This window comes from Salmo trutta, chromosome 2 (assembly GCF_901001165.1).
Source record: "Salmo trutta chromosome 2, fSalTru1.1, whole genome shotgun sequence".
Lineage (NCBI taxonomy): Eukaryota > Metazoa > Chordata > Actinopteri > Salmoniformes > Salmonidae > Salmo > Salmo trutta.
In genome coordinates, this window is record NC_042958.1 from 32,144,115 (window position 1) to 32,168,375 (window position 24,261).

Here is a 24,261-nt window from a genome sequence, read left to right on the forward strand (position 1 = left end):
CATTGAAATCTGGGATCCATTTCAAGAGTAGTGCGAGACAGATGTGGATAAGCCTCACATTATCTCAACCATTTCCCTACAGCGGAGAAGCTCTCCAAGGTATAAAAAAAAATTAAGAAGAGGATCACCACTGCTGGGAAACTAAAACTGCCCAGAAATCTTTCACCTTCTTCAAAATTATTCATCTGAAATCAAGAACACTACTTTGGGATAGAGCTTCAAAATGGGGTGTAAAAAAAATATTTTGGACCCACCATAAACATTAACGGTAAAGAGCAAAGTTAACGATCCTAGTCATCGAAGGATATTCAATCTGGTTGAAGTTAACTCGTAGTCACAAAATTAACAATAATATTGCCAATCAAAATTCATAAATAGATCAAATATTTGATGCATACGGTCTGCCCTCCACTCAAGCCTGACTGAATTTGATGAAGTTTTCAACAATGAAAACAGCAATGAGTTATAAAAGAATAAAGGCAGTGCTCCTTTAAATAGTTTGTAAGGCCCTGAATTAGATTCCACATGAGTAATGACAACGGAAAGTGCATAATAACATCCGATTGGAGGGATATCAGCAGCCAGGCAGTGCTCATGTATGACATTCTTGGCCAAAAGACTCACATTCCATAGTAAGTGTCAATAATTGGCTGAACATTTAAAATCTGATAATTTCTCAGTCATCATCTCATCGGTTGCCACTGTGTCATTCGCTACATGTACCCTTGCCAGAGTAAAATGATCAGTAGCATGCATTCTTTGAGGGGGAGAACATATACTTTATTAAAGCACTTATGGGTTTTTTTCTTAAGAGGAGCTGAGTTAGAGATAGTGATGAATTAGGTCTACCCTTATAGAAAAAAAACACACATTTTGCATGGGAAACATGTGATCGCATGTGAAGTTAATGTGATAACATGTGACAACATGTGAAAGCAACATGGGATAACGTGAAATATATGTTACATTATGGGGATGCAAAATTTCAAGAAAGCTTTTCACAAAATACATGTGCTAGTTAGATTTGACCTCACGTGACTCTTTTTTTATGTGTAAATTTCAGCTCAACATGTACGCTGATCTTTCTGTTGTGCTGCCAAGTCTGTAGCATTCCTCTACACATCCATTACCTACAATACATCTCTGCACTTAGCAAAAGAGTGCCATCTGCACTGATATTTTTGTTATCAGTTGATCTGACTATTCTCTCATCATTGATTTAATTTAGTTATTTCAGCAATTTGAGGGTTTTCTGTATAGTTGTCTAATGTTGGTAGGGCATATTATTCCGTTTTAATGTTACTCCTGAATCATTATGATAAATGTAATCGTTTTTCTTCTGTGTATTTTTAACAAAGCAGCTATTTACTTTACCTAAGTCCAAAGTGCAGGAATACAAGTGAAATCAGTCATCAACACAGACATGGTGGCGTGGCAGGAACATCTGAATACCTTGAACCAAAATTTGTAAGTTCAAATCCCAGGTGAGGACAACATTTTGAATAATAATTACAGTATACACATGCACAATATAATAGTTTATGTCAAAGTGACAAATATGTAACTTGAAAACACTATGTTAAAAGCACTGTTTGTGTGTGTATCCTAACATCTCAGTTTTGATTGCTGGGCGTCACCTGTGAAATCTCATGTGAAAAATATTGACGTGAACATTTTAATTCACATATGAAAGGTTATGTGATCATGTGAAAATCCACTTGAAACTCCTTGTGAAATATCATCACGTAAAGTGTACCAAAAACACAAGGTTTCTCATGATTTCAAGTGGAATTACGCGAGAAATACAATTTCACATGTGCAAAACGTGGAAATTTCAAATGAAATCATGTGATTTTCCATATGTGAAATCAGGTGTAGATTCAGTCCATTTTCCCAAGCAAGGCATAATATCCAGAGTGTTTCATGGGAAAACACACTGCCGTTGTGTTTGTGTGGAATCCCACAAATTATAAATGTTCTGTACTACAAAGGGATCATGCTCACATCAAAGGGTCAATGCAATCATGTGGCATCTCAACAAACAATATTTTGTGATTGCACAACAGGGGTACAATTACAAAAGGGTCCAAAGCTGAAATGTATTTATACGAAGTGTTCCTGCAAAATGTGACAATATGGAGGCCAAGGAATTGCAGTACTAACCCAGACTACAAATAACCAATGACCTGTATCACTGACCAACAACCATCTCAATGGAGGCATTTACCACCCACATACCAGTAAGTGAAAGCATGTTGAAATTTCAATGGAAAACAGGAACCACAGAACTCACAACTTTCTTGGAAAATGTCTGAGAGTCTGTTACCACGAGCTTCCATGTATTTTCCCAGGGTTAGGTTTGGAAAGTTCACTGGCCTCCTGCCATGATGGGAATCACCTGGCCAAAAGTGAGTGACTGTGAACAGCGCTGGCAGTTGTGAGGAGCGTCAACATCTGTGACAAGTTAGAGAACTATATCCATGGATCCCAAACAGTGGCTGTTACAGTAGGTTTCCCAGATGTAGGTTTCCCAGATGCAAATGCAAGTTCATAACATTTTCATAGAAAAATACCTTCCAATGTTTATAAATCTTATTATGCGCATTATGCTACTGTAGGTGGAACAGTGAACCACACTAATGTAATGAGTAGACCTGGAGACTTGCCTAAGCTTTAGCTCGGCAGATTATTACATTCCTGTGGTGTGCAGCAGACCCAGCTTTTATCCCAGTCAATCACACTACTGTACATACCGCAAATGAAGTTGAAAATATTGGACCTCATTGACAAACCCACTTCTGTTGCCACAGGCCAGCCAGTCTGTCTGTGGTGCAGTACAGGATATGAGGAGGAGAGGAGAGGCGTACACAAATTATACATCACCGCATTGGCATAGTCTGGATGGGAAAAGCAGTGGAACATGAAACATTATCCATGGGATCCATGGATACACTTCTCTAACTTGTCACAGATGTTGATGCTCCTCACAACTGCCAACACTGTCCATTGTGATCATGTCACTCACTGTTGGCAAGGTGATTGAGGCTCCGGAGTGGCACAGCAGTCTAAGGCACCGCATCTCAGTGCTTGAGGCGTCACTACAGACACCCTGGTTTGAATCCAGGCTGTATCACAACCGGGCGTGATTGGGGGTCCCATAGGGCGGTGCACAATTGGCCAATTATCGTCTAGGTTTGGCCGGTGTAGGCCGTCATTGTAAATAAGAATGTATTCTTAACTGACTTGCCTAGTTAAATAAAGGTTAAAAACCTCTACGGGATCGGTGTCCTCCCACGGGACGGTTGAGCTAATGTGCGCTAATGTGATTAACATGACTTTTTAAGTAACATTTTCCAGGACATAGACATATATGATATGGGCAGAAAGCCTAAATTATTGTTAATCTAACTGCACTGTCCACTTTACAGTAGCTAATACCATGCTATTGTTTGAGGAGAGTGCATAGTTATGTACTTGAAAATGTATCAATAAACCAATTAGGCACATTTGGGCAGACTTGATACAACATTTTGAACAGTAATACAATGGTTGGATCAGTCTAAAACTTTGCACATACACTGCTGCCGTCTAGTGGCCAAAATCTACATTGCGCTTAAACTGCAATAGTACATTGTGGCCTTTCTCTTACATTTCAAAGATGATGAAAAAAACATGTTTTTGTCTTTTACTAGATCTAATCTGTTAGATCTAAGGATCTAAGTGTTTCCTTTCAAATGGTATCAAGAATATGCATATCCTTGCTTCAGGTCCTGAGTTACAGGCAGTTAGATTTGGGTATGCCATTTTAGGCGATTTCTTTTTTTTTTTAAAGGGTCCGATCCTTAAGAGGTTTTAAATAAAATAAAATATTAACCCAATGAGCTATGCAGTGCCTTCAGAAAGTATTCACACCCCTTGACATTTTCAACAACAAAAAATATACTTACTGCCTGAATTTAAAATGGATTCAATATATTGTTTTGTCACTGGCCTAGACACAATACCCTATAAGTGGAATGGTGTTTTTCGCAAATGTTTTCAAATTAATTGAAAATGAAAAGCTGAAATGTCTTGAGTCAAGAACTATTGTATTCAACCCCTTTGTATTGTCACGCCTAAATGACTTCAGGAGTAAACAATAATATTGTTTAACATTATTTTTTAAATACTACCTCATCTCTGTACCCCACACATACAATTATATGTAAGGTCCCTCAGTCGAGTGGTGCATTTCAAACACAGATTCAACCACAAAGACCAGAGAGGTTTCCCAATGCCTCGCAAAGAAGGGCACCTATTGGTAGATGGGTAAAAAAAATAAGATAAAAAAGCTGACGTCAAATATCCCTTTGAGCATGGTGAAGTTATTAATTACACTTTGGATGGTGTATCAATACACCCCATCACTACAAAGATACAGACGTCCTTCCTAACTTAGTTGCTGGAGAGGAAGGAAACCGCTCAGGGATTTCACCAAGAGGCCAATGGTGACTTTAAAACAGTTACAGAGTTCAATGGCTGTGATTGGAGAAAACTAAGAATGGATCAACAACATTGTAGGTACTCCACAATACTAAACTAATTGACAGAGTGAAAACAAGGAAGCCTGTACAGAATACAAATATTCCAAAACATGCATCCTGTTTGCAATAACGCGCTTAAGTAAAACTGCAAAAAATGTGGCTAATAAATTAACTTTATGTCCTCAATACAAAGTGTTATGTTTGGGGCAAATCTAACACAACACATCACTGAGTACCACTTCATATTTTCAAGCATGGTGGTGGCTGCATCATTATGGGTATGCTTGTCATCAGCAAGGGAGTTTTCTATGATACAAATAAACAGAATAGAGCTAAGCATAGGCAAAATCCTAGAGGAAGACCTGGTTCAGCCTGCTTTCCATCAGAAACTAGGAGACAATTCACATTTGAACAGGACAATAACCTAAAACACTAGGCAAAATATTCACTGGAGTTGCTTACCAAGATGACATTGAATGTTCTTCCGTGGCCTATTTACAGGTTTGACTTAAATCGGCATGAACATTTATGGCAAGACTTGAAAATTGCTGTCTAGCGATTATCAACAACCAACTTAACAGAACTTGAAGAATTTTTAAAATAATAATGTGCCACTATTGTACAATCCAGGTGTGCAAAGCTTACCCACAAAGACTTACCCACAAAGACTTACAGCTCTAATTGCTGCCAAAGGTGATTCTAACATGTATTGACTCAGGGGGCTATATACTTATCTAAGCAAGATATGAGTGTTTTTTTATTTTATATTAGTTTTTCTTCCACTTTGACATCACAGAGTATTTTGTGTCGATTGTTGACCAAAAAAATGACAAGTAAATCCATTTTAATCCCATTTTGTAACACAACAAAACGGGGAAAAAGTAAAGGGGTGTGAATACTTTCCGAAGGCATTTCTAAATGGAATTTATTAAAGGTGTAGTCGAACACCATAAAATTATGGGGTACTCAGCACAGAAGAACCTCAAAAAGCCTGTTAACAGAGACACGCACCTTTGATGGGTATCCGGGAAATCTCTACTGACATTCCAATATAGGTAAGAAAGAGGCCATGTTCACTGCTCCAGTAATGCGCACCTTATGCACCAATGTTCAATGTCAGCGATAAAGGACATTGACTATCATCACAGGGAGAAATAGGTTGAAGAATCAAACTACACTGAACAAAAAAATAGAAATGCAAGTGTTGGTCCCATGTTTCATGAGCTGAAAAAAAAGATCACAGAAATGTTTCAGAATCACAAAAAGTTTATTTCTCACAAATGTTGTACACAAATTTGTTTACATCCCTGTTAGTGAGCATTTCTCCTTTGCCAAGAAAATCCATCCACCTGACAGGTGTGGCATATCAAGAAGCTGATTAAACAGCATGATCATTACACATTACACAGTTGCAACTTGTGCTGGGGACAATAAAAGGCCACTCTAAAATGTGCAGTTTTGTCAAACAGTACAATGCCACAGATGTCTCAAGTTTTGAGGGAGCGTGTAATTGGCATGCTGACTGCAGGAATGTCCAACAGAGCTGTTGCCAGAGAATTTCATGTTAATTTCTCTAACATAAATGTCGTTTTAGAGAATTTGGCAGTCCAACCAGCCTCACAACCGCAGACCACGTATAACCACGCCAGCCCAGGACCTCCACATCCGGCTTCTTCATCTGCGGGATCGTCTGAGACCAGCCACCCGGACAGTTGATGAAACTGGGGAGTATTTCTGTCTGTAATAAAGCCTCTTTGTGGGGAAAACGAATTCCTATTGGCTGGGTCTGGCTCCCCAGTGGGTGGGCCTGGCTCCCAAGTGGTTAGGCCTATGCTCTCCCAAGCCCACCCATGGCTGTGCCCCTGCCCCGTCATGTGACATCAATAGATTAGGGCCTAGCACATTTATTTCAATTGACTGATTTTCTTATATGAACTGTAACTCAGTAAAAACTTTGAAATTGTTGCAATTTGAGGATATTTTTTTGTTCAGTATAAAAGGTGAACTGATTCCTCCAAAGGGACAGCTTGGCCTCACAAAAACTGTGAAAACAGTAAGTTTCCAGGGCAACCCATTGGAGCAACGTGTGAGAAATGTCACCCAACAAAGGCAGGAGTTGGACTCTGTGAGCTCAGACAGAGTGAAACTTTTGTATGCTTGCCAATACCTTTTTACTTTCTAGGTCAGCCACACACCAAATGAATGAGTCCTTTCTCGGTGTAACCTTTGTAAAGTCAAATAAAAGAAGGGAAAAAGCTTGATAGATGATAGATGGGCAATTTACAGTAGCTAAATAAAATAAAAATATATATATATATTGTGTTCATTTCATACATTTGTTATACAGTATGTATCATCCTCATTTATTATCATTAACCTCATTTGAAGACAATAAAGTTGGCATAAAAATAAAAAATGTACAACCACATGAGCCATGCCTGAGTATGTTGAATGGTAGTGACCTACCAAAAAAGGAACATTGTTTCTTCAGATCTTGCAGGAAGGCCACAGTGCACGACTTGCTAAAGAAAGAGTGAGCTCAGTTATATCTCCATCTGCACACTCTTAAAATTATTTTTTTTATAATTTCCTCCAAAGTTGATACAATTTCTTGTGTTTAGTACAGCAGTGTCAAATTCTTCAGTTCCCTGGCAATGTTTTGCACCTGTGTTGAGGCAGGGCTCTCTCAACACCTGGCTGATCACTCCCCAGGGGCTGGATTAAGTTTGCAGAAGCTCCATGCCTGTCCCCACCTGTCCTGCCATCTCCGCGATTCTGAAGCTCTACTCAATTAGAGGATTTCCCACAATCCGTCTGTTTACCAGCTTGTATAAAGCATTTTCAGTGTGGTGGCAATCAGGGTTAACAAGGATATTCCGATTAATATCAGCCTTGGCTTGCAACGATCTAGTTTCCATCTCACAAAAACAAAGGTTTGTGGTGTCAATGTGGTGTCTGGCGTGGTGTCAGCTTCTTGGGAAATTAAAATAAATAGCATGCATTCAATATAATGCTTTGAGTTTAGGAGCAGGTTTTCATACAGGAATCCATACATTTTGGGATGACAAGTTTCCACTTGCTCCAAGGCCTGGCGCTTGAACAGATTCTCCGGTACTTTTTAGCCAGTAATTCTGAAAGTAGTGCTCACGAGCCAAAAGTTGTCCCCGAAAATTAAGTACTACATCACATATGTGCAGATTTGTGCACCACATCATTGCTCTCTCTCTCTCTCTCTCTCTCTCTCTCTCTCTCTCTCTCTCTCTCTCTCTCTCTCTCTCTCTCTCTCTCTCTCTCTCTCTCTCTCTCTCTCTCTCTCTCTCTCTCTCTCTCTCGATATGCTTTGTGTGCTTGATGTGCCTCTTGCTATCTGTCACTCATATGGCGAGGGGCTGAAGCTCAATGGTTGAACTGAAATTGTTAGGTGGGCTGGCCCATGTGGGGGGAAATTTAGGAAAATGGCACTGCACAGCATCCGTAAAAACTGTCACTTTCAAACTAGGAATTGTGTTGCTAATTGAGGTAAAACAGTAATTGTGCTCATAGATTATGCATGTATGAACTACACATTGACACATCCAGCCCAAATCCGGACGTTTTAAAAATAATTAGTAGTCGCCAATGTTCCATAGCATGTCTTTAAAGAGATTTGGAAGCAGCCAAGAGTCCAGGTTTTGGCTCTCAAGTTCGGTTAAAGGTCTTTAGATCAAGTAACGTGAAACCCAGTAGTAGTCTCCACAGTAGATAACAGACAATATCCAATAATGTCACATACTAAGTCACAACATGTATTCTGAACGGTAATGTGTCTGTCATCCTTATCATCATAGTTTGAACCCTTCAGGAAAATACAGAAATGCTAATTATTATGAATATCAGTAATGTCAGACCCAATGACCGTACATTCAGGGGACAAGTATGTTAGATTAGGTTGAGGTGAAAAGTTTAGCTTATAAAGCAGAACCGCTTGAAGAGGACTTCAAAGAGGTTGTGTTATGAGTTGTGCTCTTTCTCTACTATCTTTTCAGCTCTCAGATTATTTGCCCTGAGGGTCCGCTTAATCCCACTGGCCCTAAATTAGTCACATTTATGACAGAGCCTCATCTACAGCTGTGAGTAGAACAATTGGCCATGGGGTGACTCTGACAGGGAAAATGCAGCTAAATCGTTCTGCTATTTTTCAGTGTGGAGAGACGGAATGAGTGTGCACAGTCTGTGGAGGACGAAAGAGCTGTGACTCCTTCCCTTCAAGCATTTGAGATTATCTGTTCCAAGCCTTTGTAAACCGTGAGCTGACATTGAGACATCAGAGAGGGTGTGAGGCTGTCTTGCGATGATGCCTTGCTTCCGAGACATCTTCCATATCTGTTTCACAGTAAAACATTGTCCCTCTACAGTACAGTCAGATGTATCCAAGTGATAGCATGTATCCATGAAGGACAGATTCCCATCCCTGGTGGGAACTGTTTTATTTCAGGAGGCAGGACGGTCTTCGTCCCCCAGTGAGGAAAGCCAGGTCAGGAAGAAAAGAATGTCACACAGGGGAAATAACACGATTAGGGGAAGTATCTCGGGAGGCAGGACGGTCTTCGTCTACCGGTGAGGAAAGCCAGGTCAGGAAGCAAAGAATGTCACACAGGGGAAATAACACGATTAGGGGAAGTACCTCTTGGCTACGCCCCAACATTTAGCTGAGCCATCTCCATTGAAAGTACAGCGAGGATGGTTTAAGAGAGGGAGTGGTCGCCTAAAGACAAGCCGACAAGATCTAGTGAAATGTAAGCCGGGATCGGGGAGCACTTACATGTTTGTAATTAATGGGAGGGCAGAGGAGTAATTTAAACGTATTTTAAAGTTGAATTGACATAACCACCTCTTGAATGAACAATGCCAATATCCCCATGAGACAAATCATGGAAATATTTACGCCACGTGAATCCTTTTGTGAGCTGCAGAGCAAGACCTTTGTGATTTCGATTGAATCCAAACCTTAACGTAACATTCATTTGGACACATTACTTAAGAGGGAACATTATCATAATATTCTGGAATATTTCTAAAGGCCATAGATGATTCTTTGTCACAGTGACTTGGGCCATAAAAATCCAATTTACTATTGTACAATCAGATTTGGCAGCATTTGGGCCTCATGAGTGGCACAGCGGTCAAAGGCACTGCATCGCAGTGCTTGAAGCATCACCACAGACCTGGGTTTGATCCCAGGCTGTGTCACAACTGGCCTTGACTGGGAGTCCCATAGGGTGGCGCACAATTGTCCAGATTAGGGGAGGGTTTGGCCGGGGTGGCTTGACTTGGCTCATTGCATTCTAGCAACTCCTTGTGGTGGGCCAGGTGCCTGCAGGCTCACTTTGGTTGTCAGTTGAACAGTGTTTCCTCTGGCACATTGGTGCTTCCGGGTTAAGGAGCGTGGTTTGGCGGGTCATGTTTTGGAGGATGCAGGAATTGACCTTAGGCTCTCCCGAGCCCATTGGGGAGTGATGATACAAGATCGTAATTGAAAAAGGCGGTAAACTGGCAATGGCCTTTCTTTACATTATTTGTTTGAGAAATTCAGCATTGCTGGATGTAAATGCAAAACAGATACTTGGTTAGTATATGTACTGTATGGACTTCCCAAATGAAAAGCCCAGAACACTAACATTAATCCATCATGACAGTAATATTGATACATTTGTCTATGAAGATCTGAATGTATAGGTCACAAAATGATATTAATATTCTGTAACAAATCTTTTCTCATCGATAATTTGATTCCTAAGAAAACTAAATAAGTGCCAGTTTTGACAGTGTTTTGTTGTTGAGGGATTTATTTTTGCACCAGAAAAATAGTTCCATAGCCTATGCAGCTGGCCTTTCTCTATCAACATCCAACTATCTTCCCATGGCAGTGTGGAAATGGACTCTCCAGCTAACACAACAAAAACTAGTACATTACATGAACTGCTCTCTCCCCAACAATATAAAATAATTCAAGTCACTGTGAAATCCCCATCATAAACCATGGGAGCGCAACAGTTTTAATGGACAGAGGAGCAGAAGCTTGTTACACTCGAGTCCTTTATGTTAGGCTAGCCTTCTCCATCTATTATTTTCCCCTCTACTGCCCAATGAGTACAACCTCATGATCGTCTCAAGTCCAACCCTTTTGTTCAAGAGCCACAGAAATGCAGTGAGTATTATGGTCACAACTTAGTTTTTGTTGAACCTTTATTAATAAAATGTATTCTCATTTAGATAAAATCTATTTTGCAAGCGAGACCGGTTCAGTAAAAGACTTCCAACATTATTGATCAACCTGTGAGGGGGGAATGTTTTGGGTGACACATTTTGGAAAAATTCCCTCAGGGTAGACTGTGTATCCCATAAGACCAACTTGTTGTTACCAGCTTGCATCTAGACTCAGGGTTCAGAGAAAGGGTTAATCAGATGTATTTGGATGGCGCGGGGTGGGTGAACGAAGACAGCTGACACCTGCTACAGCGCTAACACAGCCTGACTAAAGCGTGGTAATGCTTATCTTCCTGTGGTGGTGTTACCCATACTGACATGCAGGAAGCATGAGGAGCATATCCTGCTAACTGTGTCAGCTAAGCAGAGAGCAGCTAGACTGCTTCTAAACTGATTAGCAATTCCCACCACATGGAAAACCACCCGTGAGAGAAAGCTTACTGAGCTGTCCGAGTGAGTTATTCTCAAATCAATGGCTGAATAGAAATGGCAGAATACAGTATATGGGTAGAAATAAGAAAGATGTGTGCAACACAATGGATGTGAATCCCCTGGGGCTATATAGAAAAACAACAAGGCCTTTCTCAAGACCAGTCTCAATGAAAACAGTGCACTTTTCATTGAGACTGGTCTTGAGAAAGACCTTGTAAAAACATGTTGACATGTCCTAGTTTTTCTCCAAGCATATACAGGTAAACATTAAATAAGCAGTCCCTTATGGAAAAATCCACATGATTTTACATATGGAAATTACATTATGTCACATGATTTCACACGCTTTACACATGTAACATTCTATTTTGTGAAATTATGTGAAACCATGCAGTTTTGGAACACTTCACATGTGATGATGTTTCACATGAAGTTTCACGTGGATATTCACGTGATCAAATATAACCTTTCACATTTGAAATCATGTGAATCCATCCATGTGGTTTTGGAACACTTCACATATGATGTTACTTCACAGGAAGTTTCACGTGGATATTTTTCACATGACATTTCACAGGTAATTCCCTGCAAACAAAAGTGTGTAATTTTGCTCCCGAGTGGCGCAGCAGTCTAAGGCACTGCATCTCAGTGCAAGAGGCTTCACTACAGTACCTGGTTTGAATCCAGGCTGTTTCACATCCGGCCGTGATTGGGAGTCCCATAGTGCGGCACACAATTGGCCCAGCACCGTCCGGGTTTGGCCGGGGTAGGGTGTCATTGTACTGTAAATAAGAATTTGTTCTTAAAACTGACTTGCCTAGTTAAATAAAGGTTAAATAAAATAAAATAAAAAGGATGTACCCGGAACATCACACAGTCGCAGGCGTTGCAACCTAGATATTTGACACACTTTGTATGCTTATTTATACAGTAATTATTAATAAACATGTTCTTACCTAGGATTTGAATTCATAATCTCTTGATTCATGGCATTGCGATCTTTCTGCAATGCCACCATGTCAATGTCAATAACTGATTTCACCTGTATTCCTAGATTTTGGACTTCAAAGTAAATCTCAGCTTTGTTAAAAGGCCCAGCGCAATCAAAAACCTGAATTCCTGTCTCTAATATATATTCCCACATTATGTATTTTGAATAATACTGTGAAATTGTGAAAAGTACAATAATTCCCTTTTAGTGTAAGAACTGTTGTCAGCCTGTTCTGGTGAGATGGAGTTTTGGGGTGCCTGATGTTTTGGGGTGCCTGAGTAAATTAATTATTAGACCAATAAGAAAGCGATTTACAAACCTCTCTGCCAGTAACAGAAGGGCAGCGTGTAGCCTAGCGGTTAAGAGCATTGGAACAGTTTGCTGGTTTGAATCCCCGAGCAGACTAGGTGAAAAGTATACCAATGTGCCCTTGAACAAGGCACTTAACCCTAATTGCTCCTGGATAAAAGTGTCTGCGAAATGACTAAAATGTAAACAGCTAGTATTCAGTTTTCCCCAGACAGTCTTATCAAAATTCTTGCTTGAGAAATTGTTCTTTACTAAGAAGCTATATTTGTTTCTTTTTGACCATTTCATCGAAAACAATCACAATAAGATACTTAAAATTGTTACCCAGAAGTTATTTGATATTGAGATAAAAATGGCTGCATTGGACCTTTAAGACTAATAGGCTTGACGTGATTTTGGCCTCCAATCACACCCTATTGCATTTCGTGTACCGGTAGGCATTGGAAATTAGATATGCAACCCATATTTGACAAAAGATATGTTGGACTAATGGATTGATTAAGAAGAAGATTGAAACAAAACTACAGTACTGCTGGTAATGACTAACAGGCTAATTATCAAAGTAATATCACGTTACTGTCACAAAGAGCACATGCATCCATAAAAGGGCCATGATGCATGGGGCCATATACTCTAATAACTAACAGTTGCCCTTAAAGCCAAGAAAGGGAAGAGGAAAAATGAATCCAGTCTGTTTCACATTAAAAACGTTGATGTATGAACCACCAGCCCTCAAAAATAATGGCTTTAAAAAACCTTGAAAGAAAAGTAGAATCTTGCCATGTCGTGAACCCTAACTAAATGCATAGCTGTCAGATTTGTACGGATCATTAAGCTATTGTCTGAATAAACCAAAAAGAAAGAGCTTAAAGTCTCCTCTTGATGCAGTTTGGCTTCTGACGCTCGCCATCAAAGTCGGCATCCTTCATTTACATTTCACTCAAATGCTTATTTTTCTGCTGCCGTCAATCCATACTGAGGGTATCATTACAGCTGGCTCAAACAACCATCGCAGCGCTTTCCATCATACTTAGTTAGACCACACTTTTCTGCTGTCACAGCAGCCATCACACTCTAGAATTCTGTCTTTGAGAGAGGCATTGAACAGAATATGTGAGTTGCCTTGCTGGCTCAGTAAACATAGCACACTTCAATGTGGACAATGGCAGACCTGGGTTCAAATTCTATTTGATATCATTTTAAATACTTTATCTGTGCTTTATTGAGCTTGCATGTTGCAATGGAACCAATAGAAATGTCCCCAAAGTGCAAACCCCACCCACCTAGCACTCCATGCACGTTAAAGCAAATACTCAAAGTCTTTGAAAGATTTCTAATAGTAATGGAACTCAGGTCTGGTCAGAGAACATTCACTTTGCAGAAAGCAGAAAGTGCAATGCATCATATGATGGGGAATTCTTCTGTCTATTTAATGTAAAACAACATCTTTGTTTTATTATGGCAATCAATATGTATGCACAATTTCAAAGGATCTGAGTAAATACTGACTAAGCATTACAACTCTGCAAATGAAAGGTCCACCAACAAACATTAGCTTTTACCTTTTCTGGAATAAAGCTCAGACATACTACATAAAATGATCTATTGAACAATAACAAAAGCAAGCAATGGGGATTAATAAAAACACGCATATACAAAACAAAACTATATAAATAAGAGATATCTTACTCTTTATATGTTAACTAAATATATTAGTTAAAAGCATTTTTTCTTACCTTAAACTCAATGCCAGAAACATCTTACTAACTCCATGACAAGAACACCATACAGGTATATGGTGAAACCTGATGATAGCAATACAAAGCTCACTATCAATGATCTTAAAACCAGCTCGTTCTCAGTGATGTTGCAGAGTGTAATATGACCGTCTCTGTGTCTGTCTGGAAGGTGACCCTCACCACTCAAGATTGACTCAGGCAACGCATGACCTTTGACACCAGCTCCACTTTCCTGTCCTTGGAGCGTACCACCACTCCGCTGCTCTTCAGCCAGGCCTGCAGGGTCTTCAAAAGCTGAATAGCAAACAGGACACGTTCAGACAGACAATCAATCAATCAAATGTATTTCATGAAGCACGTTTTACATCCTACTGTAAGTCGACAAAGAATCTGAGGTGGTAGAGAATCTCCTGACATGTATACTGTAATCTTTGTATAATGTCATCTTTCGGATGCTTACTTTGCTTACTTAAGTTTCTGAATTATAGCTCTTGAATCGACAGATAAGGAAAGCCTATGAGAGTTTGGAGAGTAAGGAAGCTTATGAGAGTTGAGAGTGATTTCATCAGACACAGTAGTGAGAAACCTTCACCTTTTTGAGGGGGAGCGCCTCAAACGTCAAGACATTTCTTATGTGAGTATTTTCCGTACATTATGTGTTGAGATCCCTAGTATTCTTTATTGTACAGAGAAAATAGATTTTCTGTAGATTGTGTGTAGATGTAAGCACATTTCCTGGCTCCAATGACTGTTTTTTTAAAAGAGAAACTAAATTCGGACTTCCATAGTTTATCTAACCTGTGTAATTAATTCAAATAAAACCAAACCCAATGCAGGTACAAAAGATAAATTACTTCTGTTGTAGTAATTAACTACGCAGTAACTGTAAAGTTATTTTGAAGATTAATAACCCTGTAGATTTCATCTGGCCCTCCCTAAAGTATATTGAGCCAATTGCAACCACTGATGGCAACTAGGTTATCGCCAACTGAGTTCTCATTAAACCATCAATACGCGCTAAAATCACTGGAACAGCTGATCTCACTGGCAACCATCATCCACCATCGATTTACCACTCCATAACACGAATGTCGGGGGTTATCTTTCTAAGTTTCCCAGCGAACTACCAGAATTTTTATGTAATTTTATGTAATTTATCACAAGATATATCTAGTAGCCCTTTTGGATACTTTCATGGTGTACGATACATTTTTCATTTTCAATTTATGTAATCCGTTAATGACCTTACTTGTCTAAAAACAAATCTTATCAAGAGGGGGAAAGGAAATATTCCTGAACTGTAGGCTACACGTTTGACATTTGAAACTAAACTGTGATTGTGTTGTATTTTGAATCAAATTATATTGCATTCTAATAAAGTTATTCAAAGTTGCACAAATGTTTATCGTGCTCATGGTTAAACTATTATGAGTAGCATTTCCTATGCTGTGTGGATAGTGGAGATTATTTGTAGAACAACGAATAACACTCTACTGTGGCATATTGCACTCTACTGAAGAAAAAATATCTGAATTGAAAAGAAATGTGGTAGGGAGAGTGATTTCGTATTATTTGGAAGTCGTTATCTTAACCAAAGAAACAGACACTTAATTTTATAATGATATTCAAATTTTCTATCACACATGTTGCTGCATTCTATATCACTATAATTTACAATGTGGTAATTAATTGAAAGTTGGTCTTCAATAACTATATTTTCATAGAAGAGTAGCCTTGATGCAAGCATAAGTACAGTGAGGGAAAAAGGTATTTGATCCCCTGCTGATTTTGTACATTTGCCCACTGCAAAGAAATGATCAGTCTATAATTTTAATGGTAGGTTTATTTGAACAGTGAGAGACAGAATAACAACAAAAAAATCCAGGAAAAAGGATATCAAAAATGTTATAAAATGATTTGCATTTTAATGAGGGAAATAAGTATTTGACCCCTCTGCAAATCTTGGTGGCAAAACCCTTGTTGGCAATCACAGAGGTGAGATGTTTCTTGTAGTCGGCCACCAGGTTTGCACACATCTCAGGAGGGAGTTTGTCCCACTCCTCTTGCAGATCTTCTCCAAGTCATTAAGGTTTCGAGGCTGACGTTTGGCAACTCGAACCTTCAGCTCCCTCCACAGATTTTCTATGGGATTAAGGTCTGGAGACTGGCTAGGCCATTCCAGGACCTTAATGTGCTTCTTCTTCAGCCACTCCTATGTTGCCTTGGCCATGTGTTTTGGGTCATTGTCATGCAAAATACCCATCCACGACCCATTTTCAATGCCCTGACTGAGGGAAGGAGGTTCTCACCCAAGATTTGACGGTACATGGCCCCGTCCATCGTCCCTTTGATGCGGTGAAGTTGTCCTGTCCCCTTAGCAGAAAAACACCCCCAAAGCACTGTTTCCACCTCCATGTTTGACGGTGGGGATGGTGTTCTTGGGGTCATAGGCAGCATTCCTCCTCCTCCAAACACGGCGAGTTGAGTTGATGCCAAAGAGCTCCATTTTGGTCTCATCTGACCACAACACTGTCACCCAGATGTCCTCTGAATCATTCAGATGTTCATTGGCAAACTTCAGACGGGCATGTAAAGGTGCTTCCTTGAGCAGGGGGACATTGCAGGTGCTGCAGGATTTCAGTCCTTCACGGCATAGTGTGTTACCAATTGTTTTCTTGGTGACTATGGTCCCAGCTGCCTTGAGATCATTGACAAGATCCTCCTGTGTAGTTCTGGGCTGATTCCTCACCGTTCTCATGATCATTGGAACTCCACGATGTGAGATCTTGCATGGAGCCCCAGGCCGAGGGAGATTGACAGTTCTTTTGTGTTTCTTCCATTTGCGAATAATCACAGCAACTGTTGTCACCTTCTCACCAAGCTGCTTGGCGATGGTCTTGAAGCCCATTCCAGCCTTGTGTAGGTCTACAATCTTGTCCCTGACATCCTTGGAGAGCTCGTTGGTCTTGGCCATGGTGGAGAGTTTGGAATCTGATTGATTGATTGCTTCTGTGGACAGGTGTCTTTTATACAGGTAACAAACTGAGATGAGGAGCACTCCCTTTAAGAGTGTGCTCCTAATCTCAACTCGTTACCTGTATAAAAGACACCTGGGAGACAGAAATCTTTCTGATTGAGAGGGGGTCAAATACTTATTTCCCTCATTAAAATGCAAATCAATTCATAACATTTTTGACATGCGTTTTTCTGGATTTTTTGTTGTTATTCTGTCTCTCACTGTTCAAATAAACCTACCATTAAAATTATAGACTGATCATTTCTTTGTCAGTGGGCAAACGTACAAATCAGCAGGGGATCAAATACTTTTTTCCTGACTGTAATTGTCTGCAAATCAATATGTTAACTAAATCATCTTAATTGACATAGACTACATTTCCAGTCTAATACTTTAATTTTGTTTGTAATATGTCATATTCTTCTATCTATCTTCCATAGTTTGTCCTAATAGGATGTTATTTTATTTGGCCGGAAGTAGTGAACGCAGACAATTACCATTTCCCGTGCCATTTCCGCTGTCTAGTATAAAGCCAGCATGACAAATAACACCGTCAGATCAGCTGGTCTACTAGTTTTATTCCGCAGTTTTTTCATTGCAACCAGCGTTATTTTAGCTCGGAGCTGTATCGATGACATTCTAATATACTCCGCTACACGCGCCGAGCATGTGTCCTTCGTGTGCAAGGTACTTGGACGACTGTTGGAGCATGACCTGTACGTCAAGACTGAGAAATGCCTGTTCTTTCAGCAGGCCGTCTCCTTCCTAGGGTATTGCATTTCCACATCAGGGGTGGAGATGGAGAGTGACCGCATTGCAGCCGTGCGTAATTGGCCGACTCCCACCACGGTAAAGGAGGTGCAGTAATTTTTAGGGTTTGCCAATTACTACCGGAGATTTATCCAGGGTTTTGTCCAGGTGGCTGCTCCCATTACCTCACTCCTGTACGTCTGCAGTGGTCGGTTGAGGCGGACAGGGCTTTTGGGCAGCTAAGAGCTCTGTTTACCTGGGCTCCCGTGCTGGCCCATCCGGATCCCTCTTTGGCGTTCATAGTGGAGGGGGATGCGTCCGAGGAGCTTCGGGCACGCCACCGAAGCTCCGCCCCTGTGCTTTCTTCTCGAAGAAGCTCAGCCCGGCGGAGCGGAACTATGATGTGGGGGACCGGGAGCTGTTGGCTGTGGTTAAGGCTTTGAAGGCGTGGAGAAATTGGCTTGAGCTAAACACCCTTTCCTCATCTGGACTGACCTGGAGAACATCCAGGCAACTAGGAGACTGAATCCTCATCAGGCAAGGTGGGCCAAGTTCTTTACCCGTTTTGTGTTTACCCTGTCCTACAGATCAGGTTCCCAGAATGTGAAGGCAGATGCACTGTCCCGGCTGTATGACAAAGAGGAGTGCCCCATGGATCAGACTCCCATTCTCCCGGCCTCCTGCCTGTTAGCGCCGGTTGTGTGGGAGCTGGACGCGGACATTGAGCAGGTGTTGCGTACAGATCCTGCTCCACTCCAGTGTCCCGTCGGGCGTCAATACGTTCCGTTTGCTGTCCGTGACCAGTTGATCTACTGGGCCCACACGTCACCCCCCTCTGGTCATCCGGGGATCGGTCGGACGGTGCGCTGTCTGACTGGGAAGTACTGGTGGCCCACCTTGGCTCGGGACATGAGGGTTTATGTTTCCTCCTGCTCGGTGTGCGCCCAGTGTAAGGCTCCTAGACACCTGCCCAGAGGTAAGCTACATCCCTTACCCGTTCTACAACGGCCTTGGTCTCACCTGTCGGTGGATTTTCGAACGGATCTTCCTCCCTCACAGGGAAACCCCACGATCCTGGTTGTTGTGGATCGTTTCTCTAAGTCCTGTTGTCTCTTCCTTCTGCCCGGTCTCCCTATGACCCTACAAATTGCGGAGGCCCTGTTTACACATATCTTCCGGCACTACGGGGTGCCTGAGGAGATAGTGTCTGATCGAGGTCCCCAGTTCACTTCGAGAGTCTGGAGGGCGTTCATGGAACGTCTGGGGGTCTCGATCAGGTTTCCACCCCGAGAGTAATGGGCAGGTGGAAAGAGTGAACCAGGATCTGGGCAGGTTTCTGCGGTCCTATTGCCAGGACCGGCCGGGGGAGTGGGCAGCGTTCGGCGGTCGACGTCACCAGCTTTCTAGCCATTGCCTCTCCATTTTCATTTATCCATTTGTTTTGTCTTGTTCCCTGCACACATGGTTTTCATTCCCCAATCACACTACATGTATTTATTCCTCTGTTCCCCCTCATGTCTTTGAGTGAGATTGTTTCGTGTTACGTGTCATGTTTGACACACTATTTCTGGTGTGCGTTTATTCTGTGTTTTATTTCACGAGGTATGTTTATTTGCTTGTACATATTATTGTGACTGTTTGCACATTTTGCACTTTGGCATATTGACGGCAGGTTTTCGACGCAGTGGCGTCCGTCTGTTGGTTTCTCCTGCCTAAATAAAGGGTGCGCCTGTTCACCACTCTCTGCTCTCCTGCACCTGACTCCACTCCCAGTACACACACCTTTGACATATACACCTTAGCCAAATACATTTAAACTCAGTTTTTCATAATTCCTGACATTTAATTCCCTGTCTTAGGTCAGTTAAGATCACCACTTTATTTTAAGAATGTGAAATGTCAGAATAATAGTTGAGAGAATTATTTTTTTCAGCTTATATTTCTTTCATCACATTCCCGGTGGGTCAGAAGTTTACATACAAATTAGTATTTGGTAGCATTGCCTTTAAATTGTTTAACTTGGGTGAAACAATTCAGGTAGCCTTCCACAAGCTTCCCACAATAAGTTGGGTGATTTTTGGCCAAGGGCTTTGTGGTGGTCAATCCAATACCTTGACTTTGTTGTCCTTTGTTGTCCTCCTGTTCCAAAACTTTGGAAGTATGCTTGGGGTCATTGTCCATTTGGAAGACCCATTTGCGACCAAGCTTTAACTTCCTGACTGATGTCTTGAGATGTTGCTTCAATACATCCACATAATTTTCCATCCTCATGATGGCATCTATTTTGTGAACTGCATCAGTCCCTCCTGCAGCAAAGCACCCCCACAACATGACATTGCCACCCCCGTGCTTCACTGTTGGGATGGTGTTCTTTGACTTGCAAGCCTCCCCCTTTTTCCTCCAAACAGAGGACATTTCTTCAAAAAGTACAATCTTTCCCCCCCATGTGCAGTTGCAAACCATAGTCTGGCTTTTTATGGCGGTTTTGGAGCAGTGGCTTCTTCCTTGCTGAGCGGCCTTTCAGGTTATGTCGATATAGGACTCGTTTTACTGTGGATATAGATTATTTTGTACCTGTTTCCTCCAGCATCTTCACAAGGTCATTGCTGTTGTTCTGGGATTGATTTGCACTTTTCGCACCAAAGTACGTTCATCTCTAGGAGACAGAACACTTCTCCGTCCTGAGCGGTATGACGGCTGCGTGGTCCCATGGTGTTTACACTTGCGTACTATTGTTTGTGCAGATGAACGTGCTACCTTCAGGCATTTGGAAATTGCTCCAAAGGATGAGCCAGACTTGTGGGGGTCTACAATTTTTTTATGAGGTCTTGGCTGATTTCTTTTTATTTTCCCATGATGTCAAGCAAAGAGGCACTGAGTTTGAAGGTAGGCCTTGAAATACATCCACAGGTACACCTCCAATTAACTCAACTGATGTCAATTAGCCTATCAGAAGCTTCTAAAGCCATGACAGAATTTTCTGGAATTATCCAAGCTGTTTAAAGGCACAGTCAACTTAGTGTATGTAAACTTCTGACCACTGGAATTGTGATACAGTGAATTATATGTGAAATAATCTGTCTGTAAACAATTGTTGGAAAAATTACTTGTGTCATGCACAAAGCAGATGTCCTAACTGACTTGCCAAAACTATAGTTTGTTAACAAGAAATTTGTGGAGTAGTGGAAAAACGAGTTTTAATGACTCCAACCTAAGTGTATTTAAACTTCTGACTTCAACTGTACCAATACATGTATTACTCCTGTAAAATGTGAGAGTGTGAGTCTTACTGTGAGAGTGTGAGTCCTATTTATTCATTAACTTCTTCATTAAAAACGGTGAATGTGTAAACTTCTTGCTGGCATAAAACGGACTGACATCTGTGTCCGCTGAAACACACTGCTTTTTCAATCAAGCTCCCACCTCGTTTGTCAAACTTTAATATCACCATCGCGTTACAGGTCCAACACAAATAAACTCTGTTCACTTTGGCAGCCAACGCTTCCACCACTTCCGCCATCTGTGGGCCATAACAAACGAGGGTCATATTCACTGGGAATCTAATTAAAGAAAATAGATTTAAACAGAGAGGAAATAACCTGAAGTTGTCCAATAAGAAACACTCATTTTTGTGGCAAAACATCTTCCTTTGTAGAACGTTTTGCTACACCTGCACTAATGAATACGATCCACTGAGGATATGACCTAATGGCTTTGCCAATGTTTCAACTTACTCAAGGATTTAATATGCCTTGTATTATTCACCCAGGTTGTACTAATAAATCACCAGAAATAATGGGAATACATAGGAGGGAACCGGCGCCTTCTCTCTCTGTCTGCTTGTTTCTCTCATACTTTTGGGAGGACCCAGACATTATCATCACAGCTCCTTTCTGACAGGCAGGGGATGAGAAGAATATGTTGAATACTATTTCAGATCTTGAGATAATGTGACGCTTTTATTCTGTTTCCTTATTTTTTTATTTCTAACACTTACAAATCTTGTGTGTATAATTTGAAATGCAAAAAAATATAGGAGAGGCACAATGGCACAATATTGTACCAGTACGTGTGTTTACACGTGAAAATGGCATGTGTCGTATCAATGACAGTCGAGAGTTCTGTACCTGGGTGTGGCGATGTGGTAGCAGGGTTTGCTGGTCATGCGGGCTGGAAATCCAGACTGCCTGCAGGCTCTCCCTCAGGTGGGACAGGAAGGATCTGAGCACCCCCTGGAGGTCGACTATGGGACAGTGCTACACCGGCTCAGTCCAGAGACAGCTCAGAGGGTATCTCAGTTGACTAGTTAAGAAACAGACCAACTCCGCTGTCTGGATGGAACTCACTTTAAAGGAGCAATCTGGGATTGGTACATCCATTTTTGGGCTTTTAAATTAACTGAAGAAATTGATTCTTGAAGAATATAACTTATAAATGCCTCAAGAGCTTAGTTCAACTGTCATACGCTATCAGAACCCAAAATATACTGTACGCTTGTTTTACTACATGGTTTGTCCTTTTACTTGAAATGTCTGCAAAATGTGTATTCATTTAAACAGAGAGTGAACACTGATTTAAAGAGCAGCATATGTAACCACATGTGAACCATTTTACACCATATTGTTATTCCTCTCTCCCCGTTTCCACTATTGTTTCATTTTACAGCCTGTCAAGGGACAATAGCAATAGCCTATTTTAATAAGAGTTGCATGGGTAGACATTAAAGTGACTGCATAACAACATAACATTCAAGAGGTGGGACAAAGGCAGAAGCCTCAGATGTTCCCCAATCCGTACCACGGGTGTAAAAGGATACGTGAACAGCCTTTCTCCAACCAGTTTGAAGTACATGCTGCACTAGATCCCTTTTTCCTCATCAATTTGGGAGAGTCGGTAGCCATACTGAAAAAACAACAAGGAAGGAAGAAGAAGTAAGGACAAATACACTCACAAGTTGACTGTGTGTGTGTGTGTATTGTAAACTCAGCAAAAAAAGAAACATCCTCTCACTATCAACTGTGTTTATTTTTAGCAAACTTAACATGTGTAAATATTTGTATGAACATAAAATTCAACAACTGAGACATAAACTGAACAAGATCCACAGACATGTGACTAACATAAATGGAATAATGTGTCCCTGAACAAAGGAGGGGTCAAAATCAAAAGTAAGTCAGTATCTGGTGTGGCCACCAGCTGCATTAAGTACTGCAGTGTATTTCCTCCTCATGGACTGCACTAGATATGCCAGTTCTTGCTGTGAGATGTTACCCCGCTCTTCCACAAAGGCACCTGCAAGTTCCCGGACATTTCTGGGGGGAATGGCCCTAGCCCTCACCCTTTGATCCAACAGGTGCCAGACATGCTCAGTGGGATTGAGATGCGGGCTCTTCGCTGGCCATGGCAGAACACTGACATTCCTGTCTTGCAGGAAATCACGCACAGAACGAACAGTATGGCTGGTGGCATTGTCATGCTTGAGGGTCATGTCAGGATGAGCCTGCAGGAAGGGTACCACATGAGGGAGGAGGATGTCTTCCCTGTAACGCACAGCGTTGAGATTGCCTGCAATGACAACAAGCTCAGTCCGATGATGCTGTGACACACCGCCCCAGACTGTGACGGACCCTCCACCTCCAAATCGATCCCGCTCCAGAGTACAGGCCTCAGCGTAACGCTCATTCCTTCGACGATAAACGCAAATCTGACCATCACCCCTGTTGAGACAAAACCTCGACTTGTCAGTGAAGAGCACTTTTTGCCAGTCCTGTCTGATCCAGCGACGGAGGGTTTGTGTTCATAGGCGACGTTGTTGCCGGTGATGTCTGGTGAGGACCTGCCTTTTCAACAGGCCAACATCCCTCAGTCCAGCCTCTCTCAGCCTATTGCGGACAGTCTGAGCACTGATGGAGGGATTGTGCGTTCCTGGTGTAACTCAGGCAGTTGTTGTTGCCATCCTGTACCTGTCTCGCAGGTGTGATGTTCGGATGTACCGATCCTGTGCAGGTGTTGTTACATGTGGTCTGCCACTGCGAGGACGATCAGCTGTTCATCCTGTCTCGCGGTCTTAGGCGTCTCACAGCACGGACATTGAAATGTATTGCCCTGGCCACATCTGCAGTCCTCATGCCTCCTTGCAGCATGCCTAGGACACGTTCACACAGATGAGCAGGGACCCTGGGCATCTTTCTTTTGCTGTTTTTCAGTCAGCAGAAAGGCCTCTTCAGTGTCCTAAGTTTTCATAACTGTGACTTT

At 41.5% G+C, this 24,261-nt stretch overlaps 1 long non-coding RNA gene across 1 annotated transcript; it reads left to right on the forward strand.

The window, feature by feature from the left end:
• The first annotated feature begins 1,352 nt into the window (after positions 1-1,352).
• LOC115148313 (uncharacterized) lies at positions 1,353-6,151 on the forward strand. The gene is made up of 3 exons (XR_003866630.1): positions 1,353-1,484; positions 2,067-2,240; positions 6,118-6,151. It is a non-coding gene; the product is annotated as an uncharacterized LOC115148313 (long non-coding RNA).
• The last annotated feature ends 18,110 nt before the right edge of the window (positions 6,152-24,261 follow it).